This window comes from Equus asinus, unplaced genomic scaffold, assembly GCF_041296235.1.
Source record: "Equus asinus isolate D_3611 breed Donkey unplaced genomic scaffold, EquAss-T2T_v2 contig_114, whole genome shotgun sequence".
Lineage (NCBI taxonomy): Eukaryota > Metazoa > Chordata > Mammalia > Perissodactyla > Equidae > Equus > Equus asinus.
In genome coordinates, this window is record NW_027224755.1 from 95,001 (window position 1) to 116,875 (window position 21,875).

The following is a 21,875-nucleotide window of genomic DNA, read 5'->3' on the forward strand; positions in this document are numbered from 1 at the left end:
AGCACTTCGCCCGGGGCCACCACCGGCCTCGGTGGCCGGAGGCGACACCCGCACAGCGAGGCCCACTTCGGTCCCGGCCGGTGGGCGGCGCGGCCAGGCGTCTGCCCGGGCGGGGGAGCACCGGGGGCAGCGGGGAGCGCGGCGCGCGCCTCGACGGAGGGAGCACGGGCTCGCGGGAAGGCTCCCGGGGACGGCCTCGGGCGCGGACGGGCCACCAGGAAAACACACGCGGGATCCCACCGCCAACGACACGCGAGGGCGGTCCCACGACGCCTGGGACGCCGGCCGGCCTCAGCCACCCCTCGGCCTCCCGCGGGCCCGGCCCCACCGCCGGGGCCTACGTGAGGCGCCCCCGCCGCCGGGGGCCGCCCCGTCCACCCAGCCACCCGTCTGCCTGTCTGGTCTGCTCCGGGGCCCACGTCCCGAGGGAACGCGCCCGAGAGCGGCGGCGGCCCCCACCCATGCCCGCACGCCACCACCGGCTGCGGCTCGGGACGGGAGCGAGCGGAGAGCCAGCCGCTCGCGGCGGGGCGGAGCCCGGACGGGGCCGGGCCCTCTCCCCGCCCCAGCGCGCGACGGGAGAACCACGCGCACGCTCGCGCACACGCGCGGCCCCGCGCCCGACGACGGCCCGGCCGGGCGTGACCCTCCCCCGACTCGGAGGGGGGAGGCGCCGGCCGCGGTAGGCAAAGAGCAGCTCTGCCCACGCGCCACGGTGGTGGCGTCCGTGGCTACTACGCGCAAAGGAGGGGCGGCGGCTGGGGGGTCCGGTACCCCAAGGCACCCTCTCGGATCGCTAGAGAAGGCTTTCTCACCGAGGGCGTGTCGCCCCCGCCCATCGTCCGCCATCGGGCCCACCAAGGCGCTTACAGACACCATGGCCACGCAATGCAGGAGGGGTCTGCGGTAGAGGTAAGGCCTAGAGCAAGTCGGAGCGTCCGTGGTCAGGGCCGCGAGCCCGCGCTGCCCCGGGCTCGCCATCTCTGGCCACACTGGGCTTAGCTAGGGATCTACAAGGCCCCTGTGCGGCTCCCAAGTCAGTGCCTCCCCTCAGGCCGAGAGACCAAGGGAGGCAGAGACTGGGACGGAGGTGCCGATCAAACAGCACCTCCCAACCAAAGAGCCAGCGCCACGCCGCTGGCTCGGCCCGCCACGGTCACTCCCACACCCGCGGGGAAACCCCAGCAAGGGGAACGCGCGGGCACGCGCCCGAGCCTGCCCGCCCCCACACGGCACGCCGTGGGGGGCGACGAGGCACCCGTCCCCCCCGAGGGGGACGAGGGGCACGCCTCCCTTACCGACTCGACCCCCCCGCTCCTCAGACACACCAGCGCAGTGGTTACCTGAGGAGGCCGACGGGAACAGAGAACGACACCGCCACTCGGCCTCGGGCGCCTGAGGGACGACCTGGAACGCTCCAGGGGCACCGCCAACGGCCTGGGGAACGCGCTCACGCGCCCGGGAAGGCGCGCGGCGCGGCGGCAACACGGCCCGCCCCACCGCGGGGAGGGCCGCCCGCGAGACACAGCCAAGAGGCACAGGCAGAGCATCCGCCGCGTCACGGAGACCCCGACACCGCCCACGCCACGAGGCACGGGGCGGGGGAGCGAGGTCAGGCCGGATTCCGCACCCCTGCCGCCTCCCACACGCCACTCGCAGCGGGGGAGAACGGGCGAGGGGACCCGCGGGCAGAGCGAGAAGAGCGGTCCCGTTCGCCATGAACGTCCGTCCCTCGTCTGGCACGGCTTAGGCCCGGCCCGGGAGAGCACAGCATCACCACATCGGTCGGCAGCATAACGCGAGGGACCCCCGAGCAAGGGAAGGCCGGCGAGGACAGCGAGCGGAGGAGCCTGCTTCAGCCTCACCGACCCCTCTCCTCCTCCAGCAAGCGCGGGCGACGACCCCAGGACGAGAACGCCTGACACGCACTGGCACGGAGCCGGTGGGATGGGGTAAGTCGCGACCGCACCCGGGTGCCGGCGGCAGGGAGTGCACGTGGTAGAGGACCCCGCGCCCCTAACCCCGCCGCCCTCGGGTACCAGAGACCGGAGGTGGCACCACGGTCGTGGGGGCGCCTGGAACGCACAAGAGCCGGCGCGCAGGCCCCAGCGGGCGGCTCAAGCGGCGGGGGTGGAAACGGGCGTCCGGTTCTCGGCCAGAGCCCGGAGCCCTCCCCGCACACGCATCCAGGCACCCGGAAGCTCTCGGGCGACTGTCACCCGAGCAGAGCGTGTCAGCACTTATCTGGCGGCACAAAACCACCCATTCGGGGGCAAGAATCGCCGCGCCCGGAGACGGGGCCCACCCACGGATCACCAGGGGAACCCCTGGATCACGGCCACGGCCACCAGACCCCAAGCACGACCCCATCGCCACCAGGCCCGGAGCTCCCGGGGCCATCTGGTCGACCCCAGAAGCGTGGCGGCAGGGGGAGCCGGGGACAGCCTCCCCGGGCCGCCCGCGCGGGCCGGGACCGGTCGGTCCCTCCCTCTGAGTCGCCGGGTCAGGACTTAGAAAAGAATTCCGCGGAGGCGCCTCCGGCGACCGGGCCCGGGGCGGGACCGTGGCTCCCGTCCCTCAGCCGGGGCTCCACCTACGCCTCGAGCCGGCCCCCTCCCGCCTCCGGACAAAGACGCGACCCGCGAAACTCGGAGAGAGAAGTCCGGTCCGACGGCCCGGACCCACCCCGGGCACGCGTCCGGGCCGGGGACGCCCTCCCCGGCCCGCCCTCGAGGGCTCCCGGGGCCGGTCCACGCTCTTCTCCAGGGCGGGACTTGGAAAAAAAAACTGCCACGGAGGAGGAGGCATCCGAGGACCGGGCCCGGTCCCCACCGCCAGAGCCGGTCGACTCGGAAGACCAGTGGGGAAAAGGCCAGCCCGGCGGCCGAGCCCGTCGCGCCCTCCACGGGCCTCCCCCGCAAGGCCCCGGCCGGTCGCCCACCTCCGGAGCGGGGCGCGGAAAGGGGATCGGCGACGCGGAAGGCCCGACCACCGGGCCGCCCTCGGGACGACGGCCGGGCACGGGACGAGCTCCCTCGCCCGTTCCCCCGCGGCGGCCCCCCACCCCCTCCCGGGGACGGAGGGGCACCGGCGGCTGCTGGTCGACCCGTCCGGGAGGCCCCACACCCCGGCCGGCACCGGGCGGCGCGGCGACAGCCACCTCCCTCAGTAGCCTGCACCTCCAATCTCCGGCGAGCGGGCGTCGCGCTCACGCCCCGGCGCCACCGGGCCAGATCCCGCCAGCGACGCCGGCCTCCCGGGACTCTGCCTCGGTCACCGCGGCCGAGTCCCGTCCCTTGGCCCGCGTCGCCGGAGCTCCGGAGGAAAGAGACGATATAAAAGCGGCCGCCAGGTGGCACCCGGCGACCGACGACCGCCTCAGCGGGACGGAGCCGGAGCGCGGGCCCGCCGGGGAGCACAGCCGGGCCGCCGGGCCGCCCGATCCCGTCCCGGAGCCCCCTCGGACCCAGCCTCCCGGCCCAGTGCGGCCCCGGGGCGTCCGCCCGCGGGCTCCCGGCCGCCAAGGCGCAGCCCCAGCCGCAGGAGGGGGACTCGGAAAAGGTTTCTCGGGCGATCACCGGGAAGGGGAAGGGGAGAGTTCCCCCCAGAGAGGCCAGGGGGCGGCCCGGGCCGGGCTGGGCCGGTGCGGCCGGGAGGCCGCCGCTTCCCGGAGCGGCTGGAGCGCCCCCGGGGTTCCCGGGAGGACTTAGAAAATCAGGGCGGGCGGGGACGGTCAAACCGAAACCAGGCACGTCATCCGAGAAGGACCGTGATGACGGGAGGAGGAAAGCTTTCCAGTCCAGAGGGCCTGTCGAAGGCAGGCGGAGAGTCTACCCGCTGAAACTGACGAAGATGGGCAAAAGAAGCTAGCTCAGGCGCCGACATTTAAGGAAATAAAAAAAAAAAAGCACGAGGGCGTGGAGAAATGGGGAAAAATCAACACTGAGAAATCTACCCTCTGAAACCGACGAAGATGGGCAACAGGGGCTAGCTCAGGTGGCAATTTTTAAGGAAAAATGAAAGGAAGTGCGTGGAGACCTGGGGAAAAAGCAACACGGAGAAATCTACCCTCTAGAACTGAGAAAGAAGCGCAACAGAGGCTAGCTCAGGTGGCAATCTTTAAGCAAAAAAAATAAGATAAAAAAATACAATGGCGAGGAGACCCGGTGAAAAAGCAACCCTGAAAAAGGTACCCTCTGAAACTGAGGAAGCAGGGCAACAGTGCCTAGCTCAGGTGACAATCTTTAAGCAAAAGAAACACACAAGGGCGTGGGGAGCTGGCGAAAAGGCAACACTGAGAAATCCACCCTCTGAAACGGACGAAGATGGGCAACAGAGGCTAGCTCAGGTGGCAATCTTTAAGCAAAAGAAACACACAAGGGCGTGGAGACCTGGGGAAAAAGCAACACGGAGAAATCCACCCTCTGAAACTGAGGAAGATGGGCAAGAGAGGCTACCTCAGGTGGCAATCCTTAAGCAAAAACAAAGCACAAAGGCGTGGAGCCCTGGGGACAAAGCAACCCTGAAATATCTACCCTCTGAAACTGAGGAACATGGGCAAGAGAGGCTAGCTCAGGTGGCACTCGTTAAGCAAAAACAAAACACAAAGGCGTGGAGACCTGGGGAAAAAGCAACCCTGAAATATCTACCCTCTGAAACTGAGGAAGATGGGCAAGAGAGGCTGGCTTCAGGTGGCAATCTTTAAGCAAAAGAAACACACAAGGGCGTGGGGAGCTGGGGAAAAGGCAACACTGAGAAATCCACCCTCTGAAACGGACGAAGATGGGCAACAGAGGCTAGCTCAGGTGGCAATCGTTAAGCAAAAACAAAACCCAAAGGCGTGGAGACCTGGGGAAAAAGCAACCCTGAAATATCTACCCTCTGAAACTGAGGAAGATGGGCAAGAGAGGCTACCTCAGGTGGCAATCCTTAAGCAAAAACAAAGCACAAAGGCGTGGAGCCCTGGGGACAAAGCAACCCTGAAATATCTACCCTCTGAAACTGAGGAACATGGGCAAGAGAGGCTAGCTCAGGTGGCACTCGTTAAGCAAAAACAAAACACAAAGGCGTGGAGACCTGGGGAAAAAGCAACCCTGAAATATCTACCCTCTGAAACTGAGGAAGATGGGCAAGAGAGGCTGGCTTCAGGTGGCAATCGTTAAGCAAAAACAAAACACAAAGGCGTGGAGACCTGGGGAAAAAGCAACCCTGAAATATCTACCCTCTGAAACTGAGGAAGACGGGCAAGAGAGGCTGGCTTCAGGTGGCAAACGTTAAGCAAAAGAAACACACAAGGGCGTGGAGGCCTGGGGAAAAAGCAACACGGAGAAATCCACCCTCTGAAACTGAGGGACATGGGCAAAAGAAGCTAGCTCAGGTTGCAACCTTTAAGCAGAAAAAAAACACAAGGGCGTGCAGACCTGGCAAAAAAGCAACAGTGAGAAATCTACCCTCTGAAACCGACGAAGATGGACAACAGAGGCTAGCTCAGGTGGCAATTTTTAAGGAGAAATAAAAGGAAGTGCGTGGAGACCTGGGGAAAAAGCAACACGGAGAAATCTACCCTCTAGAACTGAGAAAGAAGCGCAACAGAGGCTAGCTCAGGTGGCAATCTTTAAGCAAAAAAAATAAGATAAAAAAATACAATGGCGAGGAGACCCGGTCAAAAAGCAACCCTGAAAAAGGTACCCTCTGAAACTGAGGAAGCAGGGCAACAGTGCCTAGCTCAGGTGACAATCTTTAAGCAAAAGAAACACACAAGGGCGTGGGGAGCTGGCGAAAAGGCAACACTGAGAAATCCACCCTCTGAAACGGACGAAGATGGGCAACAGAGGCTAGCTCAGGTGGCAATCGTTAAGCAAAAGAAACACACAAGGGCGTGGAGACCTGGGGAAAAAGCAACACGGAGAAATCCACCCTCTGAAACTGAGGAAGATGGGCAAGAGAGGCTACCTCAGGTGGCAATCCTTAAGCAAAAACAAAGCACAAAGGCGTGGAGCCCTGGGGACAAAGCAACCCTGAAATATCTACCCTCTGAAACTGAGGAACATGGGCAAGAGAGGCTAGCTCAGGTGGCACTCGTTAAGCAAAAACAAAACCCAAAGGCGTGGAGACCTGGGGAAAAAGCAACCCTGAAATATCTACCCTCTGAAACTGAGGAAGATGGGCAAGAGAGGCTGGCTTCAGGTGGCAATCTTTAAGCAAAAGAAACACACAAGGGCGTGGGGAGCTGGGGAAAAGGCAACACTGAGAAATCCACCCTCTGAAATGGACGAAGATGGGCAACAGAGGCTAGCTCAGGTGGCAATCGTTAAGCAAAAACAAAACCCAAAGGCGTGGAGACCTGGGGAAAAAGCAACCCTGAAATATCTACCCTCTGAAACTGAGGAAGATGGGCAAGAGAGGCTGGCTTCAGGTGGCAATCTTTAAGCAAAAGAAACACACAAGGGCGTGGGGAGCTGGGGAAAGGCAACACTGAGAAATCCACCCTCTGAAACGGACGAAGATGGGCAACAGAGGCTAGCTCAGGTGGCAATCGTTAAGCAAAAGAAACACACAAGGGCGTGGAGGCCTGGGGAAAAAGCAACACGGAGAAATCCACCCTCTGAAACTGAGGGACATGGGCAAAAGAAGCTAGCTCAGGTTGCAACCTTTAAGCAGAAAAAAAACACAAGGGCGTGCAGACCTGGCAAAAAAGCAACAGTGAGAAATCTACCCTCTGAAACCGACGAAGATGGACAACAGAGGCTAGCTCAGGTGGCAATTTTTAAGGAAAAATAAAAGGAAGTGCGTGGAGACCTGGGGAAAAAGCAACACGGAGAAATCTACCCTCTAGAACTGAGAAAGAAGCGCAACAGAGGCTAGCTCAGGTGGCAATCTTTAAGCAAAAAAAATAAGATAAAAAAATACAATGGCGAGGAGACCCGGTGAAAAAGCAACCCTGAAAAAGGTACCCTCTGAAACTGAGGAAGCAGGGCAACAGTGCCTAGCTCAGGTGACAATCTTTAAGCAAAAGAAACACACAAGGGCGTGGGGAGCTGGCGAAAAGGCAACACTGAGAAATCCACCCTCTGAAACGGACGAAGATGGGCAACAGAGGCTAGCTCAGGTGGCAATCTTTAAGCAAAAGAAACACACAAGGGCGTGGAGACCTGGGGAAAAAGCAACACGGAGAAATCCACCCTCTGAAACTGAGGAAGATGGGCAAGAGAGGCTACCTCAGGTGGCAATCCTTAAGCAAAAACAAAGCACAAAGGCGTGGAGCCCTGGGGACAAAGCAACCCTGAAATATCTACCCTCTGAAACTGAGGAACATGGGCAAGAGAGGCTAGCTCAGGTGGCAATCGTTAAGCAAAAACAAAACACAAAGGCGTGGAGACCTGGGGAAAAAGCAACCCTGAAATATCTACCCTCTGAAACTGAGGAAGATGGGCAAGAGAGGCTGGCTTCAGGTGGCAATCTTTAAGCAAAAGAAACACACAAGGGCGTGGAGGCCTGGGGAAAAAGCAACACGGAGAAATCCACCCTCTGAAACTGAGGGACATGGGCAAAAGAAGCTAGCTCAGGTTGCAACCTTTAAGCAGAAAAAAAACACAAGGGCGTGCAGACCTGGCAAAAAAGCAACAGTGAGAAATCTACCCTCTGAAACCGACGAAGATGGACAACAGAGGCTAGCTCAGGTGGCAATTTTTAAGGAAAAATAAAAGGAAGTGCGTGGAGACCTGGGGAAAAAGCAACACGGAGAAATCTACCCTCTAGAACTGAGAAAGAAGCGCAACAGAGGCTAGCTCAGGTGGCAATCTTTAAGCAAAAAAAATAAGATAAAAAAATACAATGGCGAGGAGACCCGGTGAAAAAGCAACCCTGAAAAAGGTACCCTCTGAAACTGAGGAAGCAGGGCAACAGTGCCTAGCTCAGGTGACAATCTTTAAGCAAAAGAAACACACAAGGGCGTGGGGAGCTGGCGAAAAGGCAACACTGAGAAATCCACCCTCTGAAACGGACGAAGATGGGCAACAGAGGCTAGCTCAGGTGGCAATCTTTAAGCAAAAGAAACACACAAGGGCGTGGAGACCTGGGGAAAAAGCAACACGGAGAAATCCACCCTCTGAAACTGAGGAAGATGGGCAAGAGAGGCTACCTCAGGTGGCAATCCTTAAGCAAAAACAAAGCACAAAGGCGTGGAGCCCTGGGGACAAAGCAACCCTGAAATATCTACCCTCTGAAACTGAGGAACATGGGCAAGAGAGGCTAGCTCAGGTGGCAATCGTTAAGCAAAAACAAAACACAAAGGCGTGGAGACCTGGGGAAAAAGCAACCCTGAAATATCTACCCTCTGAAACTGAGGAAGATGGGCAAGAGAGGCTGGCTTCAGGTGGCAATCGTTAAGCAAAAGAAACACACAAGGGCGTGGAGGCCTGGGGAAAAAGCAACACGGAGATATCGACCCTCTGAAACTCAGGAAGATGGGCAAGAGAGGCTAGCTCAGGTGGCAATCGTTAAGCAAAAACAAAACCCAAAGGCGTGGAGACCTGGGGAAAAAGCAACCCTGAAATATCTACCCTCTGAAACTGAGGAAGATGGGCAAGAGAGGCTGGCTTCAGGTGGCAATCTTTAAGCAAAAGAAACACACAAGGGCGTGGGGAGCTGGGGAAAAGGCAACACTGAGAAATCCACCCTCTGAAACGGACGAAGATGGGCAACAGAGGCTAGCTCAGGTGGCAATCGTTAAGCAAAAGAAACACACAAGGGCGTGGAGGCCTGGGGAAAAAGCAACACGGAGAACTCCACCCTCTGAAACTGAGGGACATGGGCAAAAGAAGCTAGCTCAGGTTGCAACCTTTAAGCAGAAAAAAAACACAAGGGCGTGCAGACCTGGCAAAAAAGCAACAGTGAGAAATCTACCCTCTGAAACCGACGAAGATGGACAACAGAGGCTAGCTCAGGTGGCAATTTTTAAGGAAAAATAAAAGGAAGTGCGTGGAGACCTGGGGAAAAAGCAACACGGAGAAATCTACCCTCTAGAACTGAGAAAGAAGCGCAACAGAGGCTAGCTCAGGTGGCAATCTTTAAGCAAAAAAAATAAGATAAAAAAATACAATGGCGAGGAGACCCGGTGAAAAAGCAACCCTGAAAAAGGTACCCTCTGAAACTGAGGAAGCAGGGCAACAGTGCCTAGCTCAGGTGACAATCTTTAAGCAAAAGAAACACACAAGGGCGTGGGGAGCTGGCGAAAAGGCAACACTGAGAAATCCACCCTCTGAAACGGACGAAGATGGGCAACAGAGGCTAGCTCAGGTGGCAATCTTTAAGCAAAAGAAACACACAAGGGCGTGGAGACCTGGGGAAAAAGCAACACGGAGAAATCCACCCTCTGAAACTGAGGAAGATGGGCAAGAGAGGCTACCTCAGGTGGCAATCCTTAAGCAAAAACAAAGCACAAAGGCGTGGAGCCCTGGGGACAAAGCAACCCTGAAATATCTACCCTCTGAAACTGAGGAACATGGGCAAGAGAGGCTAGCTCAGGTGGCAATCGTTAAGCAAAAACAAAACACAAAGGCGTGGAGACCTGGGGAAAAAGCAACCCTGAAATATCTACCCTCTGAAACTGAGGAAGATGGGCAAGAGAGGCTGGCTTCAGGTGGCAATCGTTAAGCAAAAGAAACACACAAGGGCGTGGAGGCCTGGGGAAAAAGCAACACGGAGAAATCCACCCTCTGAAACTGAGGGACATGGGCAAAAGAAGCTAGCTCAGGTTGCAACCTTTAAGCAGAAAAAAAACACAAGGGCGTGCAGACCTGGCAAAAAAGCAACAGTGAGAAATCTACCCTCTGAAACCGACGAAGATGGACAACAGAGGCTAGCTCAGGTGGCAATTTTTAAGGAAAAATAAAAGGAAGTGCGTGGAGACCTGGGGAAAAAGCAACACGGAGAAATCTACCCTCTAGAACTGAGAAAGAAGCGCAACAGAGGCTAGCTCAGGTGGCAATCTTTAAGCAAAAAAAATAAGATAAAAAAATACAATGGCGAGGAGACCCGGTGAAAAAGCAACCCTGAAAAAGGTACCCTCTGAAACTGAGGAAGCAGGGCAACAGTGCCTAGCTCAGGTGACAATCTTTAAGCAAAAGAAACACACAAGGGCGTGGGGAGCTGGCGAAAAGGCAACACTGAGAAATCCACCCTCTGAAACGGACGAAGATGGGCAACAGAGGCTAGCTCAGGTGGCAATCTTTAAGCAAAAGAAACACACAAGGGCGTGGAGACCTGGGGAAAAAGCAACACGGAGAAATCCACCCTCTGAAACTGAGGAAGATGGGCAAGAGAGGCTACCTCAGGTGGCAATCCTTAAGCAAAAACAAAGCACAAAGGCGTGGAGCCCTGGGGACAAAGCAACCCTGAAATATCTACCCTCTGAAACTGAGGAACATGGGCAAGAGAGGCTAGCTCAGGTGGCAATCGTTAAGCAAAAACAAAACACAAAGGCGTGGAGACCTGGGGAAAAAGCAACCCTGAAATATCTACCCTCTGAAACTGAGGAAGATGGGCAAGAGAGGCTGGCTTCAGGTGGCAATCTTTAAGCAAAAGAAACACACAAGGGCGTGGAGGCCTGGGGAAAAAGCAACACGGAGAAATCCACCCTCTGAAACTGAGGGACATGGGCAAAAGAAGCTAGCTCAGGTTGCAACCTTTAAGCAGAAAAAAAACACAAGGGCGTGCAGACCTGGCAAAAAAGCAACAGTGAGAAATCTACCCTCTGAAACCGACGAAGATGGACAACAGAGGCTAGCTCAGGTGGCAATTTTTAAGGAAAAATAAAAGGAAGTGCGTGGAGACCTGGGGAAAAAGCAACACGGAGAAATCTACCCTCTAGAACTGAGAAAGAAGCGCAACAGAGGCTAGCTCAGGTGGCAATCTTTAAGCAAAAAAAATAAGATAAAAAAATACAATGGCGAGGAGACCCGGTCAAAAAGCAACCCTGAAAAAGGTACCCTCTGAAACTGAGGAAGCAGGGCAACAGTGCCTAGCTCAGGTGACAATCTTTAAGCAAAAGAAACACACAAGGGCGTGGGGAGCTGGCGAAAAGGCAACACTGAGAAATCCACCCTCTGAAACGGACGAAGATGGGCAACAGAGGCTAGCTCAGGTGGCAATCTTTAAGCAAAAGAAACACACAAGGGCGTGGAGACCTGGGGAAAAAGCAACACGGAGAAATCCACCCTCTGAAACTGAGGAAGATGGGCAAGAGAGGCTACCTCAGGTGGCAATCCTTAAGCAAAAACAAAGCACAAAGGCGTGGAGCCCTGGGGACAAAGCAACCCTGAAATATCTACCCTCTGAAACTGAGGAACATGGGCAAGAGAGGCTGGCTTCAGGTGGCAATCTTTAAGCAAAAGAAACACACAAGGGCGTGGGGAGCTGGGGAAAAAGCAACCCTGAAATATCTACCCTCTGAAACTGAGGAAGATGGGCAAGAGAGGCTGGCTTCAGGTGGCAATCTTTAAGCAAAAGAAACACACAAGGGCGTGGGGAGCTGGGGAAAAGGCAACACTGAGAAATCCACCCTCTGAAACGGACGAAGATGGGCAACAGAGGCTAGCTCAGGTGGCAATCGTTAAGCAAAAGAAACACACAAGGGCGTGGAGGCCTGGGGAAAAAGCAACACGGAGAAATCCACCCTCTGAAACTGAGGGACATGGGCAAAAGAAGCTAGCTCAGGTTGCAACCTTTAAGCAGAAAAAAAACACAAGGGCGTGCAGACCTGGCAAAAAAGCCACAGTGAGAAATCTACCCTCTGAAACCGACGAAGATGGACAACAGAGGCTAGCTCAGGTGGCAATTTTTAAGGAAAAATAAAAGGAAGTGCGTGGAGACCTGGGGAAAAAGCAACACGGAGAAATCTACCCTCTAGAACTGAGAAAGAAGCGCAACAGAGGCTAGCTCAGGTGGCAATCTTTAAGCAAAAAAAATAAGATAAAAAAATACAATGGCGAGGAGACCCGGTGAAAAAGCAACCCTGAAAAAGGTACCCTCTGAAACTGAGGAAGCAGGGCAACAGTGCCTAGCTCAGGTGACAATCTTTAAGCAAAAGAAACACACAAGGGCGTGGGGAGCTGGCGAAAAGGCAACACTGAGAAATCCAGCCTCTGAAACGGACGAAGATGGGCAACAGAGGCTAGCTCAGGTGGCAATCTTTAAGCAAAAGAAACACACAAGGGCGTGGAGACCTGGGGAAAAAGCAACACGGAGAAATCCACCCTCTGAAACTGAGGAAGATGGGCAAGAGAGGCTACCTCAGGTGGCAATCCTTAAGCAAAAACAAAGCACAAAGGCGTGGAGCCCTGGGGACAAAGCAACCCTGAAATATCTACCCTCTGAAACTGAGGAACATGGGCAAGAGAGGCTAGCTCAGGTGGCAATCGTTAAGCAAAAACAAAACCCAAAGGCGTGGAGACCTGGGGAAAAAGCAACCCTGAAATATCTACCCTCTGAAACTGAGGAAGATGGGCAAGAGAGGCTGGCTTCAGGTGGCAATCTTTAAGCAAAAGAAACACACAAGGGCGTGGAGGCCTGGGGAAAAAGCAACACGGAGAAATCCACCCTCTGAAACTGAGGGACATGGGCAAAAGAAGCTAGCTCAGGTTGCAACCTTTAAGCAGAAAAAAAACACAAGGGCGTGCAGACCTGGCAAAAAAGCAACAGTGAGAAATCTACCCTCTGAAACCGACGAAGATGGACAACAGAGGCTAGCTCAGGTGGCAATTTTTAAGGAAAAATAAAAGGAAGTGCGTGGAGACCTGGGGAAAAAGCAACACGGAGAAATCTACCCTCTAGAACTGAGAAAGAAGCGCAACAGAGGCTAGCTCAGGTGGCAATCTTTAAGCAAAAAAAATAAGATAAAAAAATACAATGGCGAGGAGACCCGGTGAAAAAGCAACCCTGAAAAAGGTACCCTCTGAAACTGAGGAAGCAGGGCAACAGTGCCTAGCTCAGGTGACAATCTTTAAGCAAAAGAAACACACAAGGGCGTGGGGAGCTGGCGAAAAGGCAACACTGAGAAATCCACCCTCTGAAACGGACGAAGATGGGCAACAGAGGCTAGCTCAGGTGGCAATCTTTAAGCAAAAGAAACACACAAGGGCGTGGAGACCTGGGGAAAAAGCAACACGGAGAAATCCACCCTCTGAAACTGAGGAAGATGGGCAAGAGAGGCTACCTCAGGTGGCAATCCTTAAGCAAAAACAAAGCACAAAGGCGTGGAGCCCTGGGGACAAAGCAACCCTGAAATATCTACCCTCTGAAACTGAGGAACATGGGCAAGAGAGGCTAGCTCAGGTGGCAATCGTTAAGCAAAAACAAAACACAAAGGCGTGGAGACCTGGGGAAAAAGCAACCCTGAAATATCTACCCTCTGAAACTGAGGAAGATGGGCAAGAGAGGCTGGCTTCAGGTGGCAATCTTTAAGCAAAAGAAACACACAAGGGCGTGGGGAGCTGGGGAAAAGGCAACACTGAGAAATCCACCCTCTGAAAGGGACGAAGATGGGCTACAGAGGCTACCTCAGGTGGCAATCGTTAAGCAAAAGAAACACACAAGGGCGTGGAGGCCTGGGGAAAAAGCAACACGGAGAAATCCACCCTCTGAAACTGAGGAACATGGGCAAAAGAAGCTAGCTCAGGTTGCAACCTTTAAGCAGAAGAAAAACACAAGGGCGTGCAGACCTGGCAAAAAAGCAACAGTGAGAAATCTACCCTCTGAAACCGACGAAGATGGACAACAGAGGCTAGCTCAGGTGGCAATTTTTAAGGAAAAATAAAAGGAAGTGCGTGGAGACCTGGGGAAAAAGCAACACGGAGAAATCTACCCTCTAGAACTGAGAAAGAAGCGCAACAGAGGCTAGCTCAGGTGGCAATCTTTAAGCAAAAAAAATAAAATAAAAAAATACAATGGCGAGGAGACCCGGTCAAAAAGCAACCCTGAAAAAGGTACCCTCTGAAACTGAGGAAGCAGGGCAACAGTGCCTAGCTCAGGTGACAATCTTTAAGCAAAAGAAACACACAAGGGCGTGGGGAGCTGGCGAAAAGGCAACACTGAGAAATCCAGCCTCTGAAACGGACGAAGATGGGCAACAGAGGCTAGCTCAGGTGGCAATCTTTAAGCAAAAGAAACACACAAGGGCGTGGAGACCTGGGGAAAAAGCAACACGGAGAAATCCACCCTCTGAAACTGAGGAAGATGGGCAAGAGAGGCTACCTCAGGTGGCAATCCTTAAGCAAAAACAAAGCACAAAGGCGTGGAGCCCTGGGGACAAAGCAACCCTGAAATATCTACCCTCTGAAACTGAGGAACATGGGCAAGAGAGGCTAGCTCAGGTGGCAATCGTTAAGCAAAAACAAAACACAAAGGCGTGGGGACCTGGGGAAAAAGCAACCCTGAAATATCTACCCTCTGAAACTGAGGAAGATGGGCAAGAGAGGCTGGCTTCAGGTGGCAATCTTTAAGCAAAAGAAACACACAAGGGCGTGGGGAGCTGGGGAAAAGGCAACACTGAGAAATCCACCCTCTGAAAGGGACGAAGATGGGCTACAGAGGCTACCTCAGGTGGCAATCGTTAAGCAAAAGAAACACACAAGGGCGTGGAGGCCTGGGGAAAAAGCAACACGGAGAAATCCACCCTCTGAAACTGAGGAACATGGGCAAAAGAAGCTAGCTCAGGTTGCAACCTTTAAGCAGAAAAAAAACACAAGGGCGTGCAGACCTGGCAAAAAAGCAACAGTGAGAAATCTACCCTCTGAAACCGACGAAGATGGACAACAGAGGCTAGCTCAGGTGGCAATTTTTAAGGAAAAATAAAAGGAAGTGCGTGGAGACCTGGGGAAAAAGCAACACGGAGAAATCTACCCTCTAGAACTGAGAAAGAAGCGCAACAGAGGCTAGCTCAGGTGGCAATCTTTAAGCAAAAAAAATAAAATAAAAAAAAACAATGGCGAGGAGACCCGGTCAAAAAGCAACCCTGAAAAAGGTACCCTCTGAAACTGAGGAAGCAGGGCAACAGTGCCTAGCTCAGGTGACAATCTTTAAGCAAAAGAAACACACAAGGGCGTGGGGAGCTGGCGAAAAGGCAACACTGAGAAATCCAGCCTCTGAAACGGACGAAGATGGGCAACAGAGGCTAGCTCAGGTGGCAATCTTTAAGCAAAAAAAATAAGATAAAAAAATACAATGGCGAGGAGACCCGGTCAAAAAGCAACCCTGAAAAAGGTACCCTCTGAAACTGAGGAAGCAGGGCAACAGTGCCTAGCTCAGGTGACAATCTTTAAGCAAAAGAAACACACAAGGGCGTGGGGAGCTGGCGAAAAGGCAACACTGAGAAATCCAGCCTCTGAAACGGACGAAGATGGGCAACAGAGGCTAGCTCAGGTGGCAATCTTTAAGCAAAAGAAACACACAAGGGCGTGGAGACCTGGGGAAAAAGCAACACGGAGAAATCCACCCTCTGAAACTGAGGAAGATGGGCAAGAGAGGCTACCTCAGGTGGCAATCCTTAAGCAAAAACAAAGCACAAAGGCGTGGAGCCCTGGGGACAAAGCAACTCTGAAATATCTACCCTCTGAAACTGAGGAACATGGCCAAGAGAGGCTAGCTCAGGTGGCAATCGTTAAGCAAAAACAAAACACAAAGGCGTGGAGACCTGGGGAAAAAGCAACCCTGAAATATCTACCCTCTGAAACTGAGGAAGATGGGCAAGAGAGGCTGGCTTCAGGTGGCAATCTTTAAGCAAAAGAAACACACAAGGGCGTGGGGAGCTGGGGAAAAGGCAACACTGAGAAATCCACCCTCTGAAACGGACGAAGATGGGCAACAGAGGCTACCTCAGGTGGCAATCGTTAAGCAAAAGAAACACACAAGGGCGTGGAGGCCTGGGGAAAAAGCAACACGGAGAAATCCACCCTCTGAAACTGAGGAACATGGGCAAAAGAAGCTAGCTCAGGTTGCAACCTTTAAGCAGAAGAAAAACACAAGGGCGTGCAGACCTGGCAAAAAAGCAACAGTGAGAAATCTACCCTCTGAAACCGACGAAGATGGACAACAGAGGCTAGCTCAGGTGGCAATTTTTAAGGAAAAATAAAAGGAAGTGCGTGGAGACCTGGGGAAAAAGCAACACGGAGAAATCTACCCTCTAGAACTGAGAAAGAAGCGCAACAGAGGCTAGCTCAGGTGGCAATCTTTAAGCAAAAAAAATAAGATAAAAAAATACAATGGCGAGGAGACCCGGTGAAAAAGCAACCCTGAAAAAGGTACCCTCTGAAACTGAGGAAGCAGGGCAACAGTGCCTAGCTCAGGTGACAATCTTTAAGCAAAAGAAACACACAAGGGCGTGGGGAGCTGGCGAAAAGGCAACACTGAGAAATCCACCCTCTGAAACGGACGAAGATGGGCAACAGAGGCTAGCTCAGGTGGCAATCTTTAAGCAAAAGAAACACACAAGGGCGTGGAGACCTGGGGAAAAAGCAACACGGAGAAATCCACCCTCTGAAACTGAGGAAGATGGGCAAGAGAGGCTACCTCAGGTGGCAATCCTTAAGCAAAAACAAAGCACAAAGGCGTGGAGCCCTGGGGACAAAGCAACCCTGAAATATCTACCCTCTGAAACTGAGGAACATGGGCAAGAGAGGCTAGCTCAGGTGGCAATCGTTAAGCAAAAACAAAACACAAAGGCGTGGAGACCTGGGGAAAAAGCAACCCTGAAATATCTACCCTCTGAAACTGAGGAAGATGGGCAAGAGAGGCTGGCTTCAGGTGGCAATCTTTAAGCAAAAGAAACACACAAGGGCGTGGGGAGCTGGGGAAAAGGCAACACTGAGAAATCCACCCTCTGAAAGGGACGAAGATGGGCTACAGAGGCTACCTCAGGTGGCAATCGTTAAGCAAAAGAAACACACAAGGGCGTGGAGGCCTGGGGAAAAAGCAACACGGAGAAATCCACCCTCTGAAACTGAGGAACATGGGCAAAAGAAGCTAGCTCAGGTTGCAACCTTTAAGCAGAAGAAAAACACAAGGGCGTGCAGACCTGGCAAAAAAGCAACAGTGAGAAATCTACCCTCTGAAACCGACGAAGATGGACAACAGAGGCTAGCTCAGGTGGCAATTTTTAAGGAAAAATAAAAGGAAGTGCGTGGAGACCTGGGGAAAAAGCAACACGGAGAAATCTACCCTCTAGAACTGAGAAAGAAGCGCAACAGAGGCTAGCTCAGGTGGCAATCTTTAAGCAAAAAAAATAAAATAAAAAAATACAATGGCGAGGAGACCCGGTCAAAAAGCAACCCTGAAAAAGGTACCCTCTGAAACTGAGGAAGCAGGGCAACAGTGCCTAGCTCAGGTGACAATCTTTAAGCAAAAGAAACACACAAGGGCGTGGGGAGCTGGCGAAAAGGCAACACTGAGAAATCCAGCCTCTGAAACGGACGAAGATGGGCAACAGAGGCTAGCTCAGGTGGCAATCTTTAAGCAAAAGAAACACACAAGGGCGTGGAGACCTGGGGAAAAAGCAACACGGAGAAATCCACCCTCTGAAACTGAGGAAGATGGGCAAGAGAGGCTACCTCAGGTGGCAATCCTTAAGCAAAAACAAAGCACAAAGGCGTGGAGCCCTGGGGACAAAGCAACCCTGAAATATCTACCCTCTGAAACTGAGGAACATGGGCAAGAGAGGCTAGCTCAGGTGGCAATCGTTAAGCAAAAACAAAACACAAAGGCGTGGGGACCTGGGGAAAAAGCAACCCTGAAATATCTACCCTCTGAAACTGAGGAAGATGGGCAAGAGAGGCTGGCTTCAGGTGGCAATCTTTAAGCAAAAGAAACACACAAGGGCGTGGGGAGCTGGGGAAAAGGCAACACTGAGAAATCCACCCTCTGAAAGGGACGAAGATGGGCTACAGAGGCTACCTCAGGTGGCAATCGTTAAGCAAAAGAAACACACAAGGGCGTGGAGGCCTGGGGAAAAAGCAACACGGAGAAATCCACCCTCTGAAACTGAGGAACATGGGCAAAAGAAGCTAGCTCAGGTTGCAACCTTTAAGCAGAAAAAAAACACAAGGGCGTGCAGACCTGGCAAAAAAGCAACAGTGAGAAATCTACCCTCTGAAACCGACGAAGATGGACAACAGAGGCTAGCTCAGGTGGCAATTTTTAAGGAAAAATAAAAGGAAGTGCGTGGAGACCTGGGGAAAAAGCAACACGGAGAAATCTACCCTCTAGAACTGAGAAAGAAGCGCAACAGAGGCTAGCTCAGGTGGCAATCTTTAAGCAAAAAAAATAAAATAAAAAAAAACAATGGCGAGGAGACCCGGTCAAAAAGCAACCCTGAAAAAGGTACCCTCTGAAACTGAGGAAGCAGGGCAACAGTGCCTAGCTCAGGTGACAATCTTTAAGCAAAAGAAACACACAAGGGCGTGGGGAGCTGGCGAAAAGGCAACACTGAGAAATCCAGCCTCTGAAACGGACGAAGATGGGCAACAGAGGCTAGCTCAGGTGGCAATCTTTAAGCAAAAAAAATAAGATAAAAAAATACAATGGCGAGGAGACCCGGTTAAAAAGCAACCCTGAAAAAGGTACCCTCTGAAACTGAGGAAGCAGGGCAACAGTGCCTAGCTCAGGTGACAATCTTTAAGCAAAAGAAACACACAAGGGCGTGGGGAGCTGGCGAAAAGGCAACACTGAGAAATCCAGCCTCTGAAACGGACGAAGATGGGCAACAGAGGCTAGCTCAGGTGGCAATCTTTAAGCAAAAGAAACACACAAGGGCGTGGAGACCTGGGGAAAAAGCAACACGGAGAAATCCACCCTCTGAAACTGAGGAAGATGGGCAAGAGAGGCTACCTCAGGTGGCAATCCTTAAGCAAAAACAAAGCACAAAGGCGTGGAGCCCTGGGGACAAAGCAACCCTGAAATATCTACCCTCTGAAACTGAGGAACATGGGCAAGAGAGGCTAGCTCAGGTGGCAATCGTTAAGCAAAAACAAAACACAAAGGCGTGGAGACCTGGGGAAAAAGCAACCCTGAAATATCTACCCTCTGAAACTGAGGAAGATGGGCAAGAGAGGCTGGCTTCAGGTGGCAATCTTTAAGCAAAAGAAACACACAAGGGCGTGGGGAGCTGGGGAAAAGGCAACACTGAGAAATCCACCCTCTGAAACGGACGAAGATGGGCAACAGAGGCTACCTCAGGTGGCAATCGTTAAGCAAAAGAAACACACAAGGGCGTGGAGGCCTGGGGAAAAAGCAACACGGAGAAATCCACCCTCTGAAACTGAGGGACATGGGCAAAAGAAGCTAGCTCAGGTTGCAACCTTTAAGCAGAAGAAAAACACAAGGGCGTGCAGACCTGGCAAAAAAGCAACAGTGAGAAATCTACCCTCTGAAACCGACGAAGATGGACAACAGAGGCTAGCTCAGGTGGCAATTTTTAAGGAAAAATAAAAGGAAGTGCGTGGAGACCTGGGGAAAAAGCAACACGGAGAAATCTACCCTCTAGAACTGAGAAAGAAGCGCAACAGAGGCTAGCTCAGGTGGCAATCTTTAAGCAAAAAAAATAAGATAAAAAAATACAATGGCGAGGAGACCCGGTGAAAAAGCAACCCTGAAAAAGGTACCCTCTGAAACTGAGGAAGCAGGGCAACAGTGCCTAGCTCAGGTGACAATCTTTAAGCAAAAGAAACACACAAGGGCGTGGGGAGCTGGCGAAAAGGCAACACTGAGAAATCCAGCCTCTGAAACGGACGAAGATGGGCAACAGAGGCTAGCTCAGGTGGCAATCTTTAAGCAAAAGAAACACACAGGGGCGTGGAGACCTGGGGAAAAAGCAACACGGAGAAATCCACCCTCTGAAACTGAGGAAGATGGGCAAGAGAGGCTACCTCAGGTGGCAATCCTTAAGCAAAAACAAAGCACAAAGGCGTGGAGCCCTGGGGACAAAGCAACCCTGAAATATCTACCCTCTGAAACTGAGGAACATGGGCAAGAGAGGCTAGCTCAGGTGGCAATCGTTAAGCAAAAACAAAACACAAAGGCGTGGGGACCTGGGGAAAAAGCAACCCTGAAATATCTACCCTCTGAAACTGAGGAAGATGGGCAAGAGAGGCTGGCTTCAGGTGGCAATCTTTAAGCAAAAGAAACACACAAGGGCGTGGGGAGCTGGGGAAAAGGCAACACTGAGAAATCCACCCTCTGAAACGGACGAAGATGGGCAACAGAGGCTACCTCAGGTGGCAATCGTTAAGCAAAAGAAACACACAAGGGCGTGGAGGCCTGGGGAAAAAGCAACACGGAGAAATCCACCCTCTGAAACTGAGGAACATGGGCAAAAGAAGCTAGCTCAGGTTGCAACCTTTAAGCAGAAGAAAAACACAAGGGCGTGCAGACCTGGCAAAAAAGCAACAGTGAGAAATCTACCCTCTGAAACCGACGAAGATGGACAACAGAGGCTAGCTCAGGTGGCAATTTTTAAGGAAAAATAAAAGGAAGTGCGTGGAGACCTGGGGAAAAAGCAACACGGAGAAATCTACCCTCTAGAACTGAGAAAGAAGCGCAACAGAGGCTAGCTCAGGTGGCAATCTTTAAGCAAAAAAAATAAAATAAAAAAATACAATGGCGAGGAGACCCGGTCAAAAAGCAACCCTGAAAAAGGTACCCTCTGAAACTGAGGAAGCAGGGCAACAGTGCCTAGCTCAGGTGACAATCTTTAAGCAAAAGAAACACACAAGGGCGTGGGGAGCTGGCGAAAAGGCAACACTGAGAAATCCAGCCTCTGAAACGGACGAAGATGGGCAACAGAGGCTAGCTCAGGTGGCAATCTTTAAGCAAAAGAAACACACAAGGGCGTGGAGACCTGGGGAAAAAGCAACACGGAGAAATCCACCCTCTGAAACTGAGGAAGATGGGCAAGAGAGGCTACCTCAGGTGGCAATCCTTAAGCAAAAACAAAGCACAAAGGCGTGGAGCCCTGGGGACAAAGCAACCCTGAAATATCTACCCTCTGAAACTGAGGAACATGGGCAAGAGAGGCTAGCTCAGGTGGCAATCGTTAAGCAAAAACAAAACACAAAGGCGTGGGGACCTGGGGAAAAAGCAACCCTGAAATATCTACCCTCTGAAACTGAGGAAGATGGGCAAGAGAGGCTGGCTTCAGGTGGCAATCTTTAAGCAAAAGAAACACACAAGGGCGTGGGGAGCTGGGGAAAAGGCAACACTGAGAAATCCACCCTCTGAAAGGGACGAAGATGGGCTACAGAGGCTACCTCAGGTGGCAATCGTTAAGCAAAAGAAACACACAAGGGCGTGGAGGCCTGGGGAAAAAGCAACACGGAGAAATCCACCCTCTGAAACTGAGGAACATGGGCAAAAGAAGCTAGCTCAGGTTGCAACCTTTAAGCAGAAAAAAAACACAAGGGCGTGCAGACCTGGCAAAAAAGCAACAGTGAGAAATCTACCCTCTGAAACCGACGAAGATGGACAACAGAGGCTAGCTCAGGTGGCAATTTTTAAGGAAAAATAAAAGGAAGTGCGTGGAGACCTGGGGAAAAAGCAACACGGAGAAATCTACCCTCTAGAACTGAGAAAGAAGCGCAACAGAGGCTAGCTCAGGTGGCAATCTTTAAGCAAAAAAAATAAAATAAAAAAAAACAATGGCGAGGAGACCCGGTCAAAAAGCAACCCTGAAAAAGGTACCCTCTGAAACTGAGGAAGCAGGGCAACAGTGCCTAGCTCAGGTGACAATCTTTAAGCAAAAGAAACACACAAGGGCGTGGGGAGCTGGCGAAAAGGCAACACTGAGAAATCCAGCCTCTGAAACGGACGAAGATGGGCAACAGAGGCTAGCT